At 43.5% G+C, this 15,387-nt stretch overlaps 20 non-coding genes across 20 annotated transcripts; all 20 read left to right on the forward strand.

The window, feature by feature from the left end:
• The first annotated feature begins 730 nt into the window (after positions 1-730).
• TRNAV-CAC (transfer RNA valine (anticodon CAC)) lies at positions 731-803 on the forward strand. The gene has a single exon. It is a non-coding gene; the product is annotated as a tRNA-Val (tRNA).
• A 1,071-nt stretch (positions 804-1,874) lies between these two features.
• TRNAV-CAC (transfer RNA valine (anticodon CAC)) lies at positions 1,875-1,947 on the forward strand. Its single transcript has one exon. It is a non-coding gene; the product is annotated as a tRNA-Val (tRNA).
• A 1,082-nt stretch (positions 1,948-3,029) lies between these two features.
• On the forward strand, positions 3,030-3,102 carry TRNAV-CAC (transfer RNA valine (anticodon CAC)). Its single transcript has one exon. It is a non-coding gene; the product is annotated as a tRNA-Val (tRNA).
• A 254-nt stretch (positions 3,103-3,356) lies between these two features.
• TRNAV-CAC (transfer RNA valine (anticodon CAC)) lies at positions 3,357-3,429 on the forward strand. Its single transcript has one exon. It is a non-coding gene; the product is annotated as a tRNA-Val (tRNA).
• Positions 3,430-4,022: 593 nt separating this feature from the next.
• Positions 4,023-4,095, forward strand: TRNAV-CAC (transfer RNA valine (anticodon CAC)). Its single transcript has one exon. It is a non-coding gene; the product is annotated as a tRNA-Val (tRNA).
• A 756-nt stretch (positions 4,096-4,851) lies between these two features.
• Positions 4,852-4,924, forward strand: TRNAV-CAC (transfer RNA valine (anticodon CAC)). Its single transcript has one exon. It is a non-coding gene; the product is annotated as a tRNA-Val (tRNA).
• A 422-nt stretch (positions 4,925-5,346) lies between these two features.
• Positions 5,347-5,419, forward strand: TRNAV-CAC (transfer RNA valine (anticodon CAC)). The gene has a single exon. It is a non-coding gene; the product is annotated as a tRNA-Val (tRNA).
• A 91-nt stretch (positions 5,420-5,510) lies between these two features.
• Positions 5,511-5,583, forward strand: TRNAV-CAC (transfer RNA valine (anticodon CAC)). The gene has a single exon. It is a non-coding gene; the product is annotated as a tRNA-Val (tRNA).
• A 1,071-nt stretch (positions 5,584-6,654) lies between these two features.
• Positions 6,655-6,727, forward strand: TRNAV-CAC (transfer RNA valine (anticodon CAC)). Its single transcript has one exon. It is a non-coding gene; the product is annotated as a tRNA-Val (tRNA).
• Positions 6,728-7,973: 1,246 nt separating this feature from the next.
• On the forward strand, positions 7,974-8,046 carry TRNAV-CAC (transfer RNA valine (anticodon CAC)). Its single transcript has one exon. It is a non-coding gene; the product is annotated as a tRNA-Val (tRNA).
• A 254-nt stretch (positions 8,047-8,300) lies between these two features.
• On the forward strand, positions 8,301-8,373 carry TRNAV-CAC (transfer RNA valine (anticodon CAC)). Its single transcript has one exon. It is a non-coding gene; the product is annotated as a tRNA-Val (tRNA).
• Positions 8,374-8,966: 593 nt separating this feature from the next.
• Positions 8,967-9,039, forward strand: TRNAV-CAC (transfer RNA valine (anticodon CAC)). The gene has a single exon. It is a non-coding gene; the product is annotated as a tRNA-Val (tRNA).
• Positions 9,040-9,795: 756 nt separating this feature from the next.
• TRNAV-CAC (transfer RNA valine (anticodon CAC)) lies at positions 9,796-9,868 on the forward strand. The gene has a single exon. It is a non-coding gene; the product is annotated as a tRNA-Val (tRNA).
• Positions 9,869-10,290: 422 nt separating this feature from the next.
• TRNAV-CAC (transfer RNA valine (anticodon CAC)) lies at positions 10,291-10,363 on the forward strand. The gene has a single exon. It is a non-coding gene; the product is annotated as a tRNA-Val (tRNA).
• Positions 10,364-10,786: 423 nt separating this feature from the next.
• On the forward strand, positions 10,787-10,859 carry TRNAV-CAC (transfer RNA valine (anticodon CAC)). Its single transcript has one exon. It is a non-coding gene; the product is annotated as a tRNA-Val (tRNA).
• Positions 10,860-11,615: 756 nt separating this feature from the next.
• Positions 11,616-11,688, forward strand: TRNAV-CAC (transfer RNA valine (anticodon CAC)). Its single transcript has one exon. It is a non-coding gene; the product is annotated as a tRNA-Val (tRNA).
• A 588-nt stretch (positions 11,689-12,276) lies between these two features.
• On the forward strand, positions 12,277-12,349 carry TRNAV-CAC (transfer RNA valine (anticodon CAC)). Its single transcript has one exon. It is a non-coding gene; the product is annotated as a tRNA-Val (tRNA).
• A 760-nt stretch (positions 12,350-13,109) lies between these two features.
• Positions 13,110-13,182, forward strand: TRNAV-CAC (transfer RNA valine (anticodon CAC)). Its single transcript has one exon. It is a non-coding gene; the product is annotated as a tRNA-Val (tRNA).
• A 760-nt stretch (positions 13,183-13,942) lies between these two features.
• Positions 13,943-14,015, forward strand: TRNAV-CAC (transfer RNA valine (anticodon CAC)). Its single transcript has one exon. It is a non-coding gene; the product is annotated as a tRNA-Val (tRNA).
• A 588-nt stretch (positions 14,016-14,603) lies between these two features.
• Positions 14,604-14,676, forward strand: TRNAV-CAC (transfer RNA valine (anticodon CAC)). Its single transcript has one exon. It is a non-coding gene; the product is annotated as a tRNA-Val (tRNA).
• Positions 14,677-15,387: the final 711 nt, after the last annotated feature.

The raw sequence follows: 15,387 nt of genomic DNA on the forward strand, positions 1-15,387 counted from the left end.
TGGCGCTAATTGGCTGGATTATATTTCTCATTTCGTTTCTGCATGGCTTGCGGGTTGCAGAACAATCAATATCCAAGTTTCTGTAGTGTAGTGGTTATCACGTTTGCCTCATACGTGAAAGGTCCCCTGTTCGAAACTGGGCAGAAACAAGGAACTATGTCTTCCTTTTAACACAAAGAAAGCCTTTAAATTTGTCAAACTTTGGTTTCTGCAATGGTGGGTTTTTGTATCAAGGGGAAGTTTCTGTAGTGTAGTGGTTATCACGTTCGGCTCACACGCGAAAGGTCCCCTGTTCGAGGCAGGGCAGAAACATGGAATTTTTTTTGTTGGCGCTAATTGGCTGGATTATATTTCTCATTTCGTTTCTGCATGGCTTGCGGGTTGCAGAACAATCAATATCCAAGTTTCTGTAGTGTAGTGGTTATCACGTTCGCCTCACACGCGAAAGGTCCCCTGTTCGAAACTGGGCAGAAACAAGGAACTATGTCTTCCTTTTAACACAAAGAAAGCCTTTAAATTTGTCAAACTTTGGTTTCTGCAATGGTGGGTTTTTGTATCAAGGGGAAGTTTCTGTAGTGTAGTAGTTATCATGTTCGCCTAACAAGCGAAAGGTCCCCTGTTCGAGACAGGGCAGAAACATGCAATTTTTTTTGTTGGCGCTAATTGGCTGGATTATATTTCTCAATTCGTTTCTGCATGGCTTGCGGGTTGCAGAACAATCAATAGCCAAGTTTCTGTAGTGTAGTGGTTATCACGTTCGCCTCACACGCGAAAGGTCCCCTGTTCGAGACAGGGCAGAAACATGCAATTTTTTTTGTTGGCGCTAATTGGCTGGATTATATTTCTCAATTCGTTTCTGCATGGCTTGCGGGTTGCAGAACAATCTATATCCAAGTTTCTGTAGTGTAGTGGTTATCACTTTCGCCTCACACGCGAAAGGTCCCCTGTTCGAAACTGTACAGAAACAAGGAACTATGTCTTCCTTTTAACACAAAGAAAGCCTTTAAATTTGTCAAACTTTGGTTTCTGCAATGGTGGGTTTTTGCATCAAGGGGAATTTTCTGTAGTGTAGTGGTTATCACGTTCGCCTAACACGCGAAAGGTCCCCTGTTCGAGACATGGAAGAAACATGCAATTTTTTTTGTTGGCGCTAATTGGCTGGATTATATTTCTCATTTAGTTTCTGCATGGCTTGCGGGTTGCAGAACAATCAATATCCAAGTTTCTGTAGTGTATTGGTTATCACGTTCGCCTCACACGCGAAAGGTCCCCTGTTCGAAACTGGGCAGAAACAAGGAACTATGTCTTCCTTTTAACACAAAGAAAGCCTTTAAATTTGTCAAACTTTGGTTTCTGCAATGGTGGGTTTTTGTATCAAGGGGAAGTTTCTGTAGTGTAGTGGTTATCACGTTCGCCCCACACGCGAAAGGTCCCCTGTTCGAGGCAGGGCAGAAACATGGAATTTTTTTTGTTGGCGCTAATTGGCTGGATTATATTTCTCATTTCGTTTCTGCATGGCTTGCGGGTTGCAGAACAATCAATATCCAAGTTTCTGTAGTGTAGTGGTTATCACGTTCGCCTCACACCCGAAAGGTCCCCTGTTCGAAACTGGGCAGAAACAAGGAACTATGTCTTCCTTTTAACACAAAGAAAGCCTTTAAATTTGTCAAACTTTGGTTTCTGCAATGGTGGGTTTTGGTATCAAAGGGAAGTTTCTGTAGTGTAGTGGTTATCACGTTCGCCTCACACGCGAAAGGTCCCCTGTTCGAAACTGGGCAGAAACAAGGAACTATGTCTTCCTTTTAACACAAAGAAAGCCTTTAAATTTGTCAAACTGTGGTTTCTGCAATGGTGGGTTTTTGTATCAAGGGGAAGTTTCTGTAGTGTAGTGGTTATCACGTTCGCCTCACACGCGAAAGGTCCCCTGTTCGAGGCAGGGCAGAAACATGGAATTTTTTTTGTTGGCGCTAATTGGCTGGATTATATTTCTCATTTCGTTTCTGCATGGCTTGCGGGTTGCAGAACAATCAATATCCAAGTTTCTGTAGTGTAGTGGTTATCACGTTCGCCTCACACGCGAAAGGTCCCCTGTTCGAAACTGGGCAGAAACAAGGAACTATGTCTTCCTTTTAACACAAAGAAAGCCTTTAAATTTGTCAAACTTTGGTTTCTGCAATGGTGGGTTTTGGTATCAAAGGGAAGTTTCTGTAGTGTAGTGGTTATCACGTTCGCCTCACACGCGAAAGGTCCCCTGTTCGAAACTGGGCAGAAACAAGGAACTGTGTCTTCCTTTTAACACAAAGAAAGCCTTTAAATTTGTCAAACTTTGGTTTCTGCAATGGTGGGTTTTTGTATCAAGGGGAAGTTTCTGTAGTTTAGTGGTTATCACGTTCGCCTAACACGCGAAAGGTCCCCTGTTCGAGACAGGGCAAAAACATGCAATTTTTTTTGTTGGCGCTAATTGGCTGGATTATATTTCTCAATCCGTTTCTGCATGGCTTGCGGGTTGTGGGTTGCGGAACAATCAATATCCAAGTTTCTGTAGTGTAGTGGTTATCACGTTCGCCTCACACGCGAAAGGTCCCCTGTTCGAAACTGGGCAGAAACAAGGAACTATGTCTTCCTTTTAACACAAAGAAATCCTTTAAATTTGTCAAACTTTGGTTTCTGCAATGGTGGGTTTTTGTATCAAGGGGAAGTTTCTGTAGTGTAGTGGTTATCACGTTCGCCTCACACGCGAAAGGTCCCCTGTTCGAAACTGGGCAGAAACAAGGAACTATGTCTTCCTTTTAACACAAAGAAAGCCTTTAAATTTGTCAAACTTTGGTTTCTGCAATGGTGGGTTTTTGTATCAGGGGGAAGTTTCTGTAGTGTAGTGGTTATCACGTTCGCCTAACACGCGAAAGGTCCCCTGTTCGAGACAGGGCAAAAACATGCAATTTTTGTTGGCGCTAATTGGCTGGATTATATTTCTCAATTCGTTTCTGCATGGCTTGCGGGTTGTGGGTTGCGGAACAATCAATATCCAAGTTTCTGTAGTGTAGTGGTTATCACGTTCGCCTCACACGCGAAAGGTCCCCTGTTCGAGACAGGGCAGAAACATGCAATTTTTTTTGTTGGCGCTAATTGGCTGGATTATATTTCTCAATTCGTTTCTGCATGGCTTGCGGGTTGCAGAACAATCAATATCCAAGTTTCTGTAGTGTAGTGGTTATCACGTTCGCCTCACACGCGAAAGGTCCCCTGCTCGAAACTGGGCAGAAACAAGGAACTGTGTCTTCCTTTTAACACAAAGAAAGCCTTTAAATTTGTCAAACTTTGGTTTCTGCAATGGTGGGTTTTTGTATCAAGGGGAAGTTTCTGTAGTGTAGTGGTTATCACGTTCGCCTCACACGCGAAAGGTCCCCTGTTCGAGACAGGGCAGAAACATGCAAATTTTTTTGTTGGCGCTAATTGGCTGGATTATATTTCTCAATTCGTTTCTGCATGGCTTGCGGGTTGTGGGTTGCGGAACAATCAATATCCAAGTTTCTGTAGTGTAGTGGTTATCACGTTCGCCTCACACGCGAAAGGTCCCCTTTTCGAGACAGGGCAGAAACATGCAATTTTTTTTGTTGGCGCTAATTGGCTGGATTATATTTCTCAATTCGTTTCTGCATGGCTTGCGGGTTGCAGAACAATCAATATCCAAGTTTCTGTAGTGTAGTGGTTATCACGTTCGCCTCACACGCGAAAGGTCCCCTGTTCGAAACTGTTCAGAAACAAGGAACTGTGTCTTCCTTTTAACACAAAGAAAGCCTTTAAATTTGTCAAACTTTGGTTTCTGCAATGGTGGGTTTTTGTATCAAGGGGAAGTTTCTGTAGTGTAGTGGTTATCACGTTCGCCTAACACGCGAAAGGTCCCCTGTTCGAGACAGGGCAAAAACATGCAATTTTTGTTGGCGCTAATTGGCTGGATTATATTTCTCAATTCGTTTCTGCATGGCTTGCGGGTTGTGGGTTGCGGAACAATCAATATCCAAGTTTCTGTAGTGTAGTGGTTATCACGTTCGCCTCACACGCGAAAGGTCCCCTGTTCGAGACAGGGCAGAAACATGCAATTTTTTTTGTTGGCGCTAATTGGCTGGATTATATTTCTCAATTCGTTTCTGCATGGCTTGCGGGTTGCAGAACAATCAATATCCAAGTTTCTGTAGTGTAGTGGTTATCACGTTCGCCTCACACGCGAAAGGTCCCCTGTTCGAAACTGGGCAGAAACAAGGAACTGTGTCTTCCTTTTAACACAAAGAAAGCCTTTAAATTTGTCAAACTTTGGTTTCTGCAATGGTGGGTTTTTGTATCAAGGGGAAGTTTCTGTAGTTTAGTGGTTATCACGTTCGCCTAACACGCGAAAGGTCCCCTGTTCGAGACAGGGCAAAAACATGCAATTTTTTTTGTTGGCGCTAATTGGCTGGATTATATTTCTCAATCCGTCTCTGCATGGCTTGCGGGTTGTGGGTTGCGGAACAATCAATATCCAAGTTTCTGTAGTGTAGTGGTTATCACGTTCGCCTCACACGCGAAAGGTCCCCTGTTCGAAACTGGGCAGAAACAAGGAACTATGTCTTCCTTTTAACACAAAGAAATCCTTTAAATTTGTCAAACTTTGGTTTCTGCAATGGTGGGTTTTTGTATCAAGGGGAAGTTTCTGTAGTGTAGTGGTTATCACGTTCACCTAACACGCGAAAGGTCCCCTGTTCGAGACAGGGCAAAAACATGCACTTTTTGTTGGCGCTAATTGGCTGGATTATATTTCTCAATTCGTTTCTGCATGGCTTGCGGGTTGTGGGTTGCGGAACAATCAATATCCAAGTTTCTGTAGTGTAGTGGTTATCACGTTCGCCTCACACGCGAAAGGTCCCCTGTTCGAGACAGGGCAGAAACATGCAATTTTTTTTGTTGCCGCTAATTGGCTGGATTATATTTCTCAATTCGTTTCTGCATGGCTTGCGGGTTGCAGAACAATCAATATCCAAGTTTCTGTAGTGTAGTGGTTATCACGTTCGCCTCACACGCGAAAGGTCCCCTGTTCGAAACTGGGCAGAAACAAGGAACTATGTCTTCCTTTTAACACAAAGAAAGCCTTTAAATTTGTCAAACTTTGGTTTCTGCAATGGTGGGTTTTTGTATCAAGGGGAAATTTCTGTAGTGTAGTGGTTATCACGTTCGCCTAACACGCGAAAGGTCCCCTGTTCGAGACAGGGCAAAAACATGCAATTTTTGTTGGCGCTAATTGGCTGGATTATATTTCTCAATTCGTTTCTGCATGGCTTGCGGGTTGTGGGTTGCGGAACAATCAATATCCAAGTTTCTGTAGTGTAGTGGTTATCACGTTCGCCTCACACGCGAAAGGTCCCCTGTTCGAGACAGGGCAGAAACATGCAATTTTTTTTGTTGGCGCTAATTGGCTGGATTATATTTCTCAATTCGTTTCTGCATGGCTTGCGGGTTGCAGAACAATCAATATCCAAGTTTCTGTAGTGTAGTGGTTATCACGTTCGCCTCACACGCGAAAGGTCCCCTGTTCGAGACAGGGCAGAAACATGCAATTTTTTTTGTTGGCGCTAATTGGCTGGATTATATTTCTCAATTCGTTTCTGCATGGCTTGCGGGTTGCAGAACAATCTATATCCAAGTTTCTGTAGTGTAGTGGTTATCACTTTCGCCTCACACGCGAAAGGTCCCCTGTTCGAAACTGTACAGAAACAAGGAACTATGTCTTCCTTTTAACACAAAGAAAGCCTTTAAATTTGTCAAACTTTGGTTTCTGCAATGGTGGGTTTTTGCATCAAGGGGAATTTTCTGTAGTGTAGTGGTTATCACGTTCGCCTAACACGCGAAAGGTCCCCTGTTCGAGACATGGAAGAAACATGCAATTTTTTTTGTTGGCGCTAATTGGCTGGATTATATTTCTCATTTAGTTTCTGCATGGCTTGCGGGTTGCAGAACAATCAATATCCAAGTTTCTGTAGTGTATTGGTTATCACGTTCGCCTCACACGCGAAAGGTCCCCTGTTCGAAACTGGGCAGAAACAAGGAACTATGTCTTCCTTTTAACACAAAGAAAGCCTTTAAATTTGTCAAACTTTGGTTTCTGCAATGGTGGGTTTTTGTATCAAGGGGAAGTTTCTGTAGTGTAGTGGTTATCACGTTCGCCCCACACGCGAAAGGTCCCCTGTTCGAGGCAGGGCAGAAACATGGAATTTTTTTTGTTGGCGCTAATTGGCTGGATTATATTTCTCATTTCGTTTCTGCATGGCTTGCGGGTTGCAGAACAATCAATATCCAAGTTTCTGTAGTGTAGTGGTTATCACGTTCGCCTCACACCCGAAAGGTCCCCTGTTCGAAACTGGGCAGAAACAAGGAACTATGTCTTCCTTTTAACACAAAGAAAGCCTTTAAATTTGTCAAACTTTGGTTTCTGCAATGGTGGGTTTTGGTATCAAAGGGAAGTTTCTGTAGTGTAGTGGTTATCACGTTCGCCTCACACGCGAAAGGTCCCCTGTTCGAAACTGGGCAGAAACAAGGAACTATGTCTTCCTTTTAACACAAAGAAAGCCTTTAAATTTGTCAAACTGTGGTTTCTGCAATGGTGGGTTTTTGTATCAAGGGGAAGTTTCTGTAGTGTAGTGGTTATCACGTTCGCCTCACACGCGAAAGGTCCCCTGTTCGAGGCAGGGCAGAAACATGGAATTTTTTTTGTTGGCGCTAATTGGCTGGATTATATTTCTCATTTCGTTTCTGCATGGCTTGCGGGTTGCAGAACAATCAATATCCAAGTTTCTGTAGTGTAGTGGTTATCACGTTCGCCTCACACGCGAAAGGTCCCCTGTTCGAAACTGGGCAGAAACAAGGAACTATGTCTTCCTTTTAACACAAAGAAAGCCTTTAAATTTGTCAAACTTTGGTTTCTGCAATGGTGGGTTTTGGTATCAAAGGGAAGTTTCTGTAGTGTAGTGGTTATCACGTTTGCCTCACACGCGAAAGGTCCCCTGTTCGAGGCAGGGCAGAAACATGGAATTTTTTTTGTTGGCGCTAATTGGCTGGATTATATTTCTCAATCCGTTTCTGCATGGCTTGCGGGTTGTAGAACAATCAATATCCAAGTTTCTGTAGTGTAGTGGTTATCACGTTCGCCTCACACGCGAAAGGTCCCCTGTTCGAAACTGGGCAGAAACAAGGAACTGTGTCTTCCTTTTAACACAAAGAAAGCCTTTAAATTTGTCAAACTTTGGTTTCTGCAATGGTGGGTTTTTGTATCAAGGGGAAGTTTCTGTAGTTTAGTGGTTATCACGTTCGCCTAACACGCGAAAGGTCCCCTGTTCGAGACAGGGCAAAAACATGCAATTTTTTTTGTTGGCGCTAATTGGCTGGATTATATTTCTCAATCCGTTTCTGCATGGCTTGCGGGTTGTGGGTTGCGGAACAATCAATATCCAAGTTTCTGTAGTGTAGTGGTTATCACGTTCGCCTCACACGCGAAAGGTCCCCTGTTCGAAACTGGGCAGAAACAAGGAACTATGTCTTCCTTTTAACACAAAGAAATCCTTTAAATTTGTCAAACTTTGGTTTCTGCAATGGTGGGTTTTTGTATCAAGGGGAAGTTTCTGTAGTGTAGTGGTTATCACGTTCGCCTCACACGCGAAAGGTCCCCTGTTCGAAACTGGGCAGAAACAAGGAACTATGTCTTCCTTTTAACACAAAGAAAGCCTTTAAATTTGTCAAACTTTGGTTTCTGCAATGGTGGGTTTTTGTATCAGGGGGAAGTTTCTGTAGTGTAGTGGTTATCACGTTCGCCTAACACGCGAAAGGTCCCCTGTTCGAGACAGGGCAAAAACATGCAATTTTTGTTGGCGCTAATTGGCTGGATTATATTTCTCAATTCGTTTCTGCATGGCTTGCGGGTTGTGGGTTGCGGAACAATCAATATCCAAGTTTCTGTAGTGTAGTGGTTATCACGTTCGCCTCACACGCGAAAGGTCCCCTGTTCGAGACAGGGCAGAAACATGCAATTTTTTTTGTTGGCGCTAATTGGCTGGATTATATTTCTCAATTCGTTTCTGCATGGCTTGCGGGTTGCAGAACAATCAATATCCAAGTTTCTGTAGTGTAGTGGTTATCACGTTCGCCTCACACGCGAAAGGTCCCCTGTTCGAAACTGGGCAGAAACAAGGAACTGTGTCTTCCTTTTAACACAAAGAAAGCCTTTAAATTTGTCAAACTTTGGTTTCTGCAATGGTGGGTTTTTGTATCAAGGGGAAGTTTCTGTAGTGTAGTGGTTATCACGTTCGCCTCACACGCGAAAGGTCCCCTGTTCGAGACAGGGCAGAAACATGCAAATTTTTTTGTTGGCGCTAATTGGCTGGATTATATTTCTCAATTCGTTTCTGCATGGCTTGCGGGTTGTGGGTTGCGGAACAATCAATATCCAAGTTTCTGTAGTGTAGTGGTTATCACGTTCGCCTCACACGCGAAAGGTCCCCTTTTCGAGACAGGGCAGAAACATGCAATTTTTTTTGTTGGCGCTAATTGGCTGGATTATATTTCTCAATTCGTTTCTGCATGGCTTGCGGGTTGCAGAACAATCAATATCCAAGTTTCTGTAGTGTAGTGGTTATCACGTTCGCCTCACACGCGAAAGGTCCCCTGTTCGAAACTGTTCAGAAACAAGGAACTGTGTCTTCCTTTTAACACAAAGAAAGCCTTTAAATTTGTCAAACTTTGGTTTCTGCAATGGTGGGTTTTTGTATCAAGGGGAAGTTTCTGTAGTGTAGTGGTTATCACGTTCGCCTAACACGCGAAAGGTCCCCTGTTCGAGACAGGGCAAAAACATGCAATTTTTGTTGGCGCTAATTGGCTGGATTATATTTCTCAATTCGTTTCTGCATGGCTTGCGGGTTGTGGGTTGCGGAACAATCAATATCCAAGTTTCTGTAGTGTAGTGGTTATCACGTTCGCCTCACACGCGAAAGGTCCCCTGTTCGAGACAGGGCAGAAACATGCAATTTTTTTTGTTGGCGCTAATTGGCTGGATTATATTTCTCAATTCGTTTCTGCATGGCTTGCGGGTTGCAGAACAATCAATATCCAAGTTTCTGTAGTGTAGTGGTTATCACGTTCGCCTCACACGCGAAAGGTCCCCTGTTCGAAACTGGGCAGAAACAAGGAACTGTGTCTTCCTTTTAACACAAAGAAAGCCTTTAAATTTGTCAAACTTTGGTTTCTGCAATGGTGGGTTTTTGTATCAAGGGGAAGTTTCTGTAGTTTAGTGGTTATCACGTTCGCCTAACACGCGAAAGGTCCCCTGTTCGAGACAGGGCAAAAACATGCAATTTTTTTTGTTGGCGCTAATTGGCTGGATTATATTTCTCAATCCGTTTCTGCATGGCTTGCGGGTTGTGGGTTGCGGAACAATCAATATCCAAGTTTCTGTAGTGTAGTGGTTATCACGTTCGCCTCACACGCGAAAGGTCCCCTGTTCGAAACTGGGCAGAAACAAGGAACTATGTCTTCCTTTTAACACAAAGAAATCCTTTAAATTTGTCAAACTTTGGTTTCTGCAATGGTGGGTTTTTGTATCAAGGGGAAGTTTCTGTAGTGTAGTGGTTATCACGTTCACCTAACACGCGAAAGGTCCCCTGTTCGAGACAGGGCAAAAACATGCAATTTTTGTTGGCGCTAATTGGCTGGATTATATTTCTCAATTCGTTTCTGCATGGCTTGCGGGTTGTGGGTTGCGGAACAATCAATATCCAAGTTTCTGTAGTGTAGTGGTTATCACGTTCGCCTCACACGCGAAAGGTCCCCTGTTCGAGACAGGGCAGAAACATGCAATTTTTTTTGTTGCCGCTAATTGGCTGGATTATATTTCTCAATTCGTTTCTGCATGGCTTGCGGGTTGCAGAACAATCAATATCCAAGTTTCTGTAGTGTAGTGGTTATCACGTTCGCCTCACACGCGAAAGGTCCCCTGTTCGAAACTGGGCAGAAACAAGGAACTATGTCTTCCTTTTAACACAAAGAAAGCCTTTAAATTTGTCAAACTTTGGTTTCTGCAATGGTGGGTTTTTGTATCAAGGGGAAATTTCTGTAGTGTAGTGGTTATCACGTTCGCCTAACACGCGAAAGGTCCCCTGTTCGAGACAGGGCAAAAACATGCAATTTTTGTTGGCGCTAATTGGCTGGATTATATTTCTCAATTCGTTTCTGCATGGCTTGCGGGTTGTGGGTTGCGGAACAATCAATATCCAAGTTTCTGTAGTGTAGTGGTTATCACGTTCGCCTCACACGCGAAAGGTCCCCTGTTCGAGACAGGGCAGAAACATGCAATTTTTTTTGTTGGCGCTAATTGGCTGGATTATATTTCTCAATTCGTTTCTGCATGGCTTGCGGGTTGCAGAACAATCAATATCCAAGTTTCTGTAGTGTAGTGGTTATCACGTTCGCCTCACACGCGAAAGGTCCCCTGTTCGAAACTGGGCAGAAACAAGGAACTATGTCTTCCTTTTAACACAAAGAAAGCCTTTAAATTTGTCAAACTTTGGTTTCTGCAATGGTGGGTTTTTGTATCAAGGGGAAGTTTTATGTAGTGTAGTGGTTATCACGTTCGCCTAACACGCGAAAGGTCCCCTGTTCGAGACAGGGCAAAAACATGCAATTTTTTTTGGCGCTAATTGGCTGGATTATATTTCTCAATTCGTTTCTGCATGGCTTGCGGGTTGTGGGTTGCGGAACAATCAATATCTAAGTTTCTGTAGTGTAGTGGTTATCACGTTCGCCTCACACGCGAAAGGTCCCCTGTTCGAGACAGGGCAGAAACATGCAATTTTTTTTGTTGGCGCTAATTGGCTGGATTATATTTCTCAATTCGTTTCTGCATGGCTTGCGGGTTGCAGAACAATCAATATCCAAGTTTCTGTAGTGTAGTGGTTATCACGTTCGCCTCACACGCGAAAGGTCCCCTGTTCGAAACTGGGCAGAAACAAGGAACTATGTCTTCCTTTTAACACAAAGAAATCCTTTAAATTTGTCAAACTTTGGTTTCTGCAATGGTGGGTTTTTGTATCAAGGGGAAGTTTCTGTAGTTTAGTGGTTATCACGTTCGCCTAACACGCGAAAGGTCCCCTGTTCGAGACAGGGCAAAAACATGCAATTTTTTTTGTTGGCGCTAATTGGCTGGATTATATTTCTCAATTCGTTTCTGCATGGCTTGCGGGTTGTGGGTTGCGGAACAATCAATATCCAAGTTTCTGTAGTGTAGTGGTTATCACGTTCGCCTCACACGCGAAAGGTCCCCTGTTCGAAACTGGGCAGAAACAAGGAACTGTGTCTTCCTTTTAACACAAAGAAAGCCTTTAAATTTGTCAAACTTTGGTTTCTGCAATGGTGGGTTTTTGTATCAAGGGGAAGTTTCTGTAGTGTAGTGGTTATCACGTTCGCCTAACACGCGAAAGGTCCCCTGTTCGAGACAGGGCAAAAACATGCTATTTTTGTTGGCGCTAATTGGCTGGATTATATTTCTCAATTCGTTTCTGCATGGCTTGCGGGTTGTGGGTTGCGGAACAATCAATATCCAAGTTTCTGTAGTGTAGTGGTTATCACGTTCGCCTCACACGCGAAAGGTCCCCTGTTCGAGACAGGGCAGAAACATGCAATTTTTTTTGTTGCCGCTAATTGGCTGGATTATATTTCTCAATTCGTTTCTGCATGGCTTGCGGGTTGCAGAACAATCAATATCCAAGTTTCTGTAGTGTAGTGGTTATCACGTTCGCCTCACACGCGAAAGGTCCCCTGTTCGAAACTGGGCAGAAACAAGGAACTGTGTCTTCCTTTTAACACAAAGAAAGCCTTTAAATTTGTCAAACTTTGGTTTCTGCAATGGTGGGTTTTTGTATCAAGGGGAAGTTTCTGTAGTTTAGTGGTTATCACGTTCGCCTAACACGCGAAAGGTCCCCTGTTCGAGACAGGGCAAAAACATGCAATTTTTTTTGTTGGCGCTAATTGGCTGGATTATATTTCTCAATCCGTTTCTGCATGGCTTGCGGGTTGTGGGTTGCGGAACAATCAATATCCAAGTTTCTGTAGTGTAGTGGTTATCACGTTCGCCTCACACGCGAAAGGTCCCCTGTTCGAAACTGGGCAGAAACAAGGAACTATGTCTTCCTTTTAACACAAAGAAATCCTTTAAATTTGTCAAACTTTGGTTTCTGCAATGGTGGGTTTTTGTATCAAGGGGAAGTTTCTGTAGTGTAGTGGTTATCACGTTCGCCTCACACGCGAAAGGTCCCCTGTTCGAGACAGGGCAGAAACATGCAATTTTTTTTGTTGCCGCTAATTGGCTGGATTATATTTCTCAATTCGTTTCTGCATGGCTTGCGGGTTGCAGAACAATCAATATCCAAGTTTCTGTAGTGTAGTGGTTATCACGTTCGCCTCACACGCGAAAGGTCCCCTGTTCGAAACTGGGCAGAAACAAGGAACTATGTCTTCCTTTTAACACAAAGAAAGCCTTTAAATTTGTCAAACTTTGGTTTCTGCAATGGTGGGTTTTTGTATCAAGGGGAAGTTTTATGTAGTGTAGTGGTTATCACGTTCGCCTAACACGCGAAAGGTCCCCTGTTCGAGACAGGGCAAAAACATGCAATTTTTTTTGTTGGCGCTAATTGGCTGGATTATATTTCTCAATTCGTTTCTGCATGGCTTGCGGGTTGTGGGTTGCGGAACAATCAATATCCAAGTTTCTGTAGTGTAGTGGTTATCACGTTCGCCTCACACGCGAAAGGTCCCCTGTTCGAAACTGGGCAGAAACAAGGAACTATGTCTTCCTTTTAACACAAAGAAATCCTTTAAATTTGTCAAACTTTGGTTTCTGCAATGGTGGGTTTTTGTATCAAGGGGAAGTTTCTGTAGTTTAGTGGTTATCACGTTCGCCTAACACGCGAAAGGTCCCCTGTTCGAGACAGGGCAAAAACATGCAATTTTTTTTGTTGGCGCTAATTGGCTGGATTATATTTCTCAATTCGTTTCTGCATGGCTTGCGGGTTGTGGGTTGCGGAACAATCAATATCCAAGTTTCTGTAGTGTAGTGGTTATCACGTTCGCCTCACACGCGAAAGGTCCCCTGTTCGAGACAGGGCAGAAACATGCAATTTTTTTTGTTGCCGCTAATTGGCTGGATTATATTTCTCAATTCGTTTCTGCATGGCTTGCGGGTTGCAGAACAATCAATATCCAAGTTTCTGTAGTGTAGTGGTTATCACGTTCGCCTCACACGCGAAAGGTCCCCTGTTCGAAACTGGGCAGAAACAAGGAACTATGTCTTCCTTTTAACACAAAGAAAGCCTTTAAATTTGTCAAACTTTGGTTTCTGCAATGGTGGGTTTTTGTATCAAGGGGAAGTTTTATGTAGTGTAGTGGTTATCACGTTCGCCTAACACGCGAAAGGTCCCCTGTTCGAGACAGGGCAAAAACATGCAATTTTTTTTGTTGGCGCTAATTGGCTGGATTATATTTCTCAATTCGTTTCTGCATGGCTTGCGGGTTGTGGGTTGCGGAACAATCAATATCCAAGTTTCTGTAGTGTAGTGGTTATCACGTTCGCCTCACATGCGAAAGGTCCCCTGTTCGAAACTGGGCAGAAACAAGGAACTATGTCTTCCTTTTAACACAAAGAAATCCTTTAAATTTGTCAAACTTTGGTTTCTGCAATGGTGGGTTTTTGTATCAAGGGGAAGTTTCTGTAGTTTAGTGGTTATCACGTTCGCCTAACACGCGAAAGGTCCCCTGTTCGAGACAGGGCAAAAACATGCAATTTTTTTTGTTGGCGCTAATTGGCTGGATTATATTTCTCAATTCGTTTCTGCATGGCTTGCGGGTTGTGGGTTGCGGAACAATCAATATCCAAGTTTCTGTAGTGTAGTGGTTATCACGTTCGCCTCACACGCGAAAGGTCCCCTGTTCGAGACAGGGCAGAAACATGCAATTTTTTTTGTTGGCGCTAATTGGCTGGATTATATTTCTCAATTCGTTTCTGCATGGCTTGCGGGTTGCAGAACAATCAATATCCAAGTTTCTGTAGTGTAGTGGTTATCACGTTCGCCTCACACGCGAAAGGTCCCCTGTTCGAAACTGGGCAGAAACAAGGAACTGTGTCTTCCTTTTAACACAAAGAAAGCCTTTAAATTTGTCAAACTTTGGTTTCTGCAATGGTGGGTTTTTGTATCAAGGGGAAGTTTCTGTAGTTTAGTGGTTATCACGTTCGCCTAACACGCGAAAGGTCCCCTGTTCGAGACAGGGCAAAAACATGCAATTTTTTTTGTTGGCGCTAATTGGCTGGATTATATTTCTCAATCCGTTTCTGCATGGCTTGCGGGTTGTGGGTTGCGGAACAATCAATATCCAAGTTTCTGTAGTGTAGTGGTTATCACGTTCGCCTCACACGCGAAAGGTCCCCTGTTCGAAACTGGGCAGAAACAAGGAACTATGTCTTCCTTTTAACACAAAGAAATCCTTTAAATTTGTCAAACTTTGGTTTCTGCAATGGTGGGTTTTTGTATCAAGGGGAAGTTTCTGTAGTGTAGTGGTTATCACGTTCGCCTCACACGCGAAAGGTCCCCTGTTCGAGACAGGGCAGAAACATGCAATTTTTTTTGTTGCCGCTAATTGGCTGGATTATATTTCTCAATTCGTTTCTGCATGGCTTGCGGGTTGCAGAACAATCAATATCCAAGTTTCTGTAGTGTAGTGGTTATCACGTTCGCCTCACACGCGAAAGGTCCCCTGTTCGAAACTGGGCAGAAACAAGGAACTATGTCTTCCTTTTAACACAAAGAAAGCCTTTAAATTTGTCAAACTTTGGTTTCTGCAATGGTGGGTTTTTGTATCAAGGGGAAGTTTCTGTAGTGTAGTGGTTATCACGTTCGCCTAACACGCGAAAGGTCCCCTGTTCGAGACAGGGCAAAAACATGCAATTTTTTTTGTTGGCGCTAATTGGCTGGATTATATTTCTCAATTCGTTTCTGCATGGCTTGCGGGTTGTGGGTTGCGGAACAATCAATATCCAAGTTTCTGTAGTGTAGTGGTTATCACGTTCGCCTCACACGCGAAAGGTCCCCTGTTCGAAACTGGGCAGAAACAAGGAACTATGTCTTCCTTTTAACACAAAGAAATCCTTTAAATTTGTCAAACTTTGGTTTCTGCAATGGTGGGTTTTTGTATCAAGGGGAAGTTTCTGTAGTTTAGTGGTTATCACGTTCGCCTAACACGCGAAAGGTCCCCTGTTCGAGACAGGGCAAAAACATGCAATTTTTTTTGTTGGCGCTAATTGGCTGGATTATATTTCTCAATTCG

The sequence above is a fragment of the Rhinoderma darwinii genome, chromosome 4 (genome assembly GCF_050947455.1).
Source record: "Rhinoderma darwinii isolate aRhiDar2 chromosome 4, aRhiDar2.hap1, whole genome shotgun sequence".
Lineage (NCBI taxonomy): Eukaryota > Metazoa > Chordata > Amphibia > Anura > Rhinodermatidae > Rhinoderma > Rhinoderma darwinii.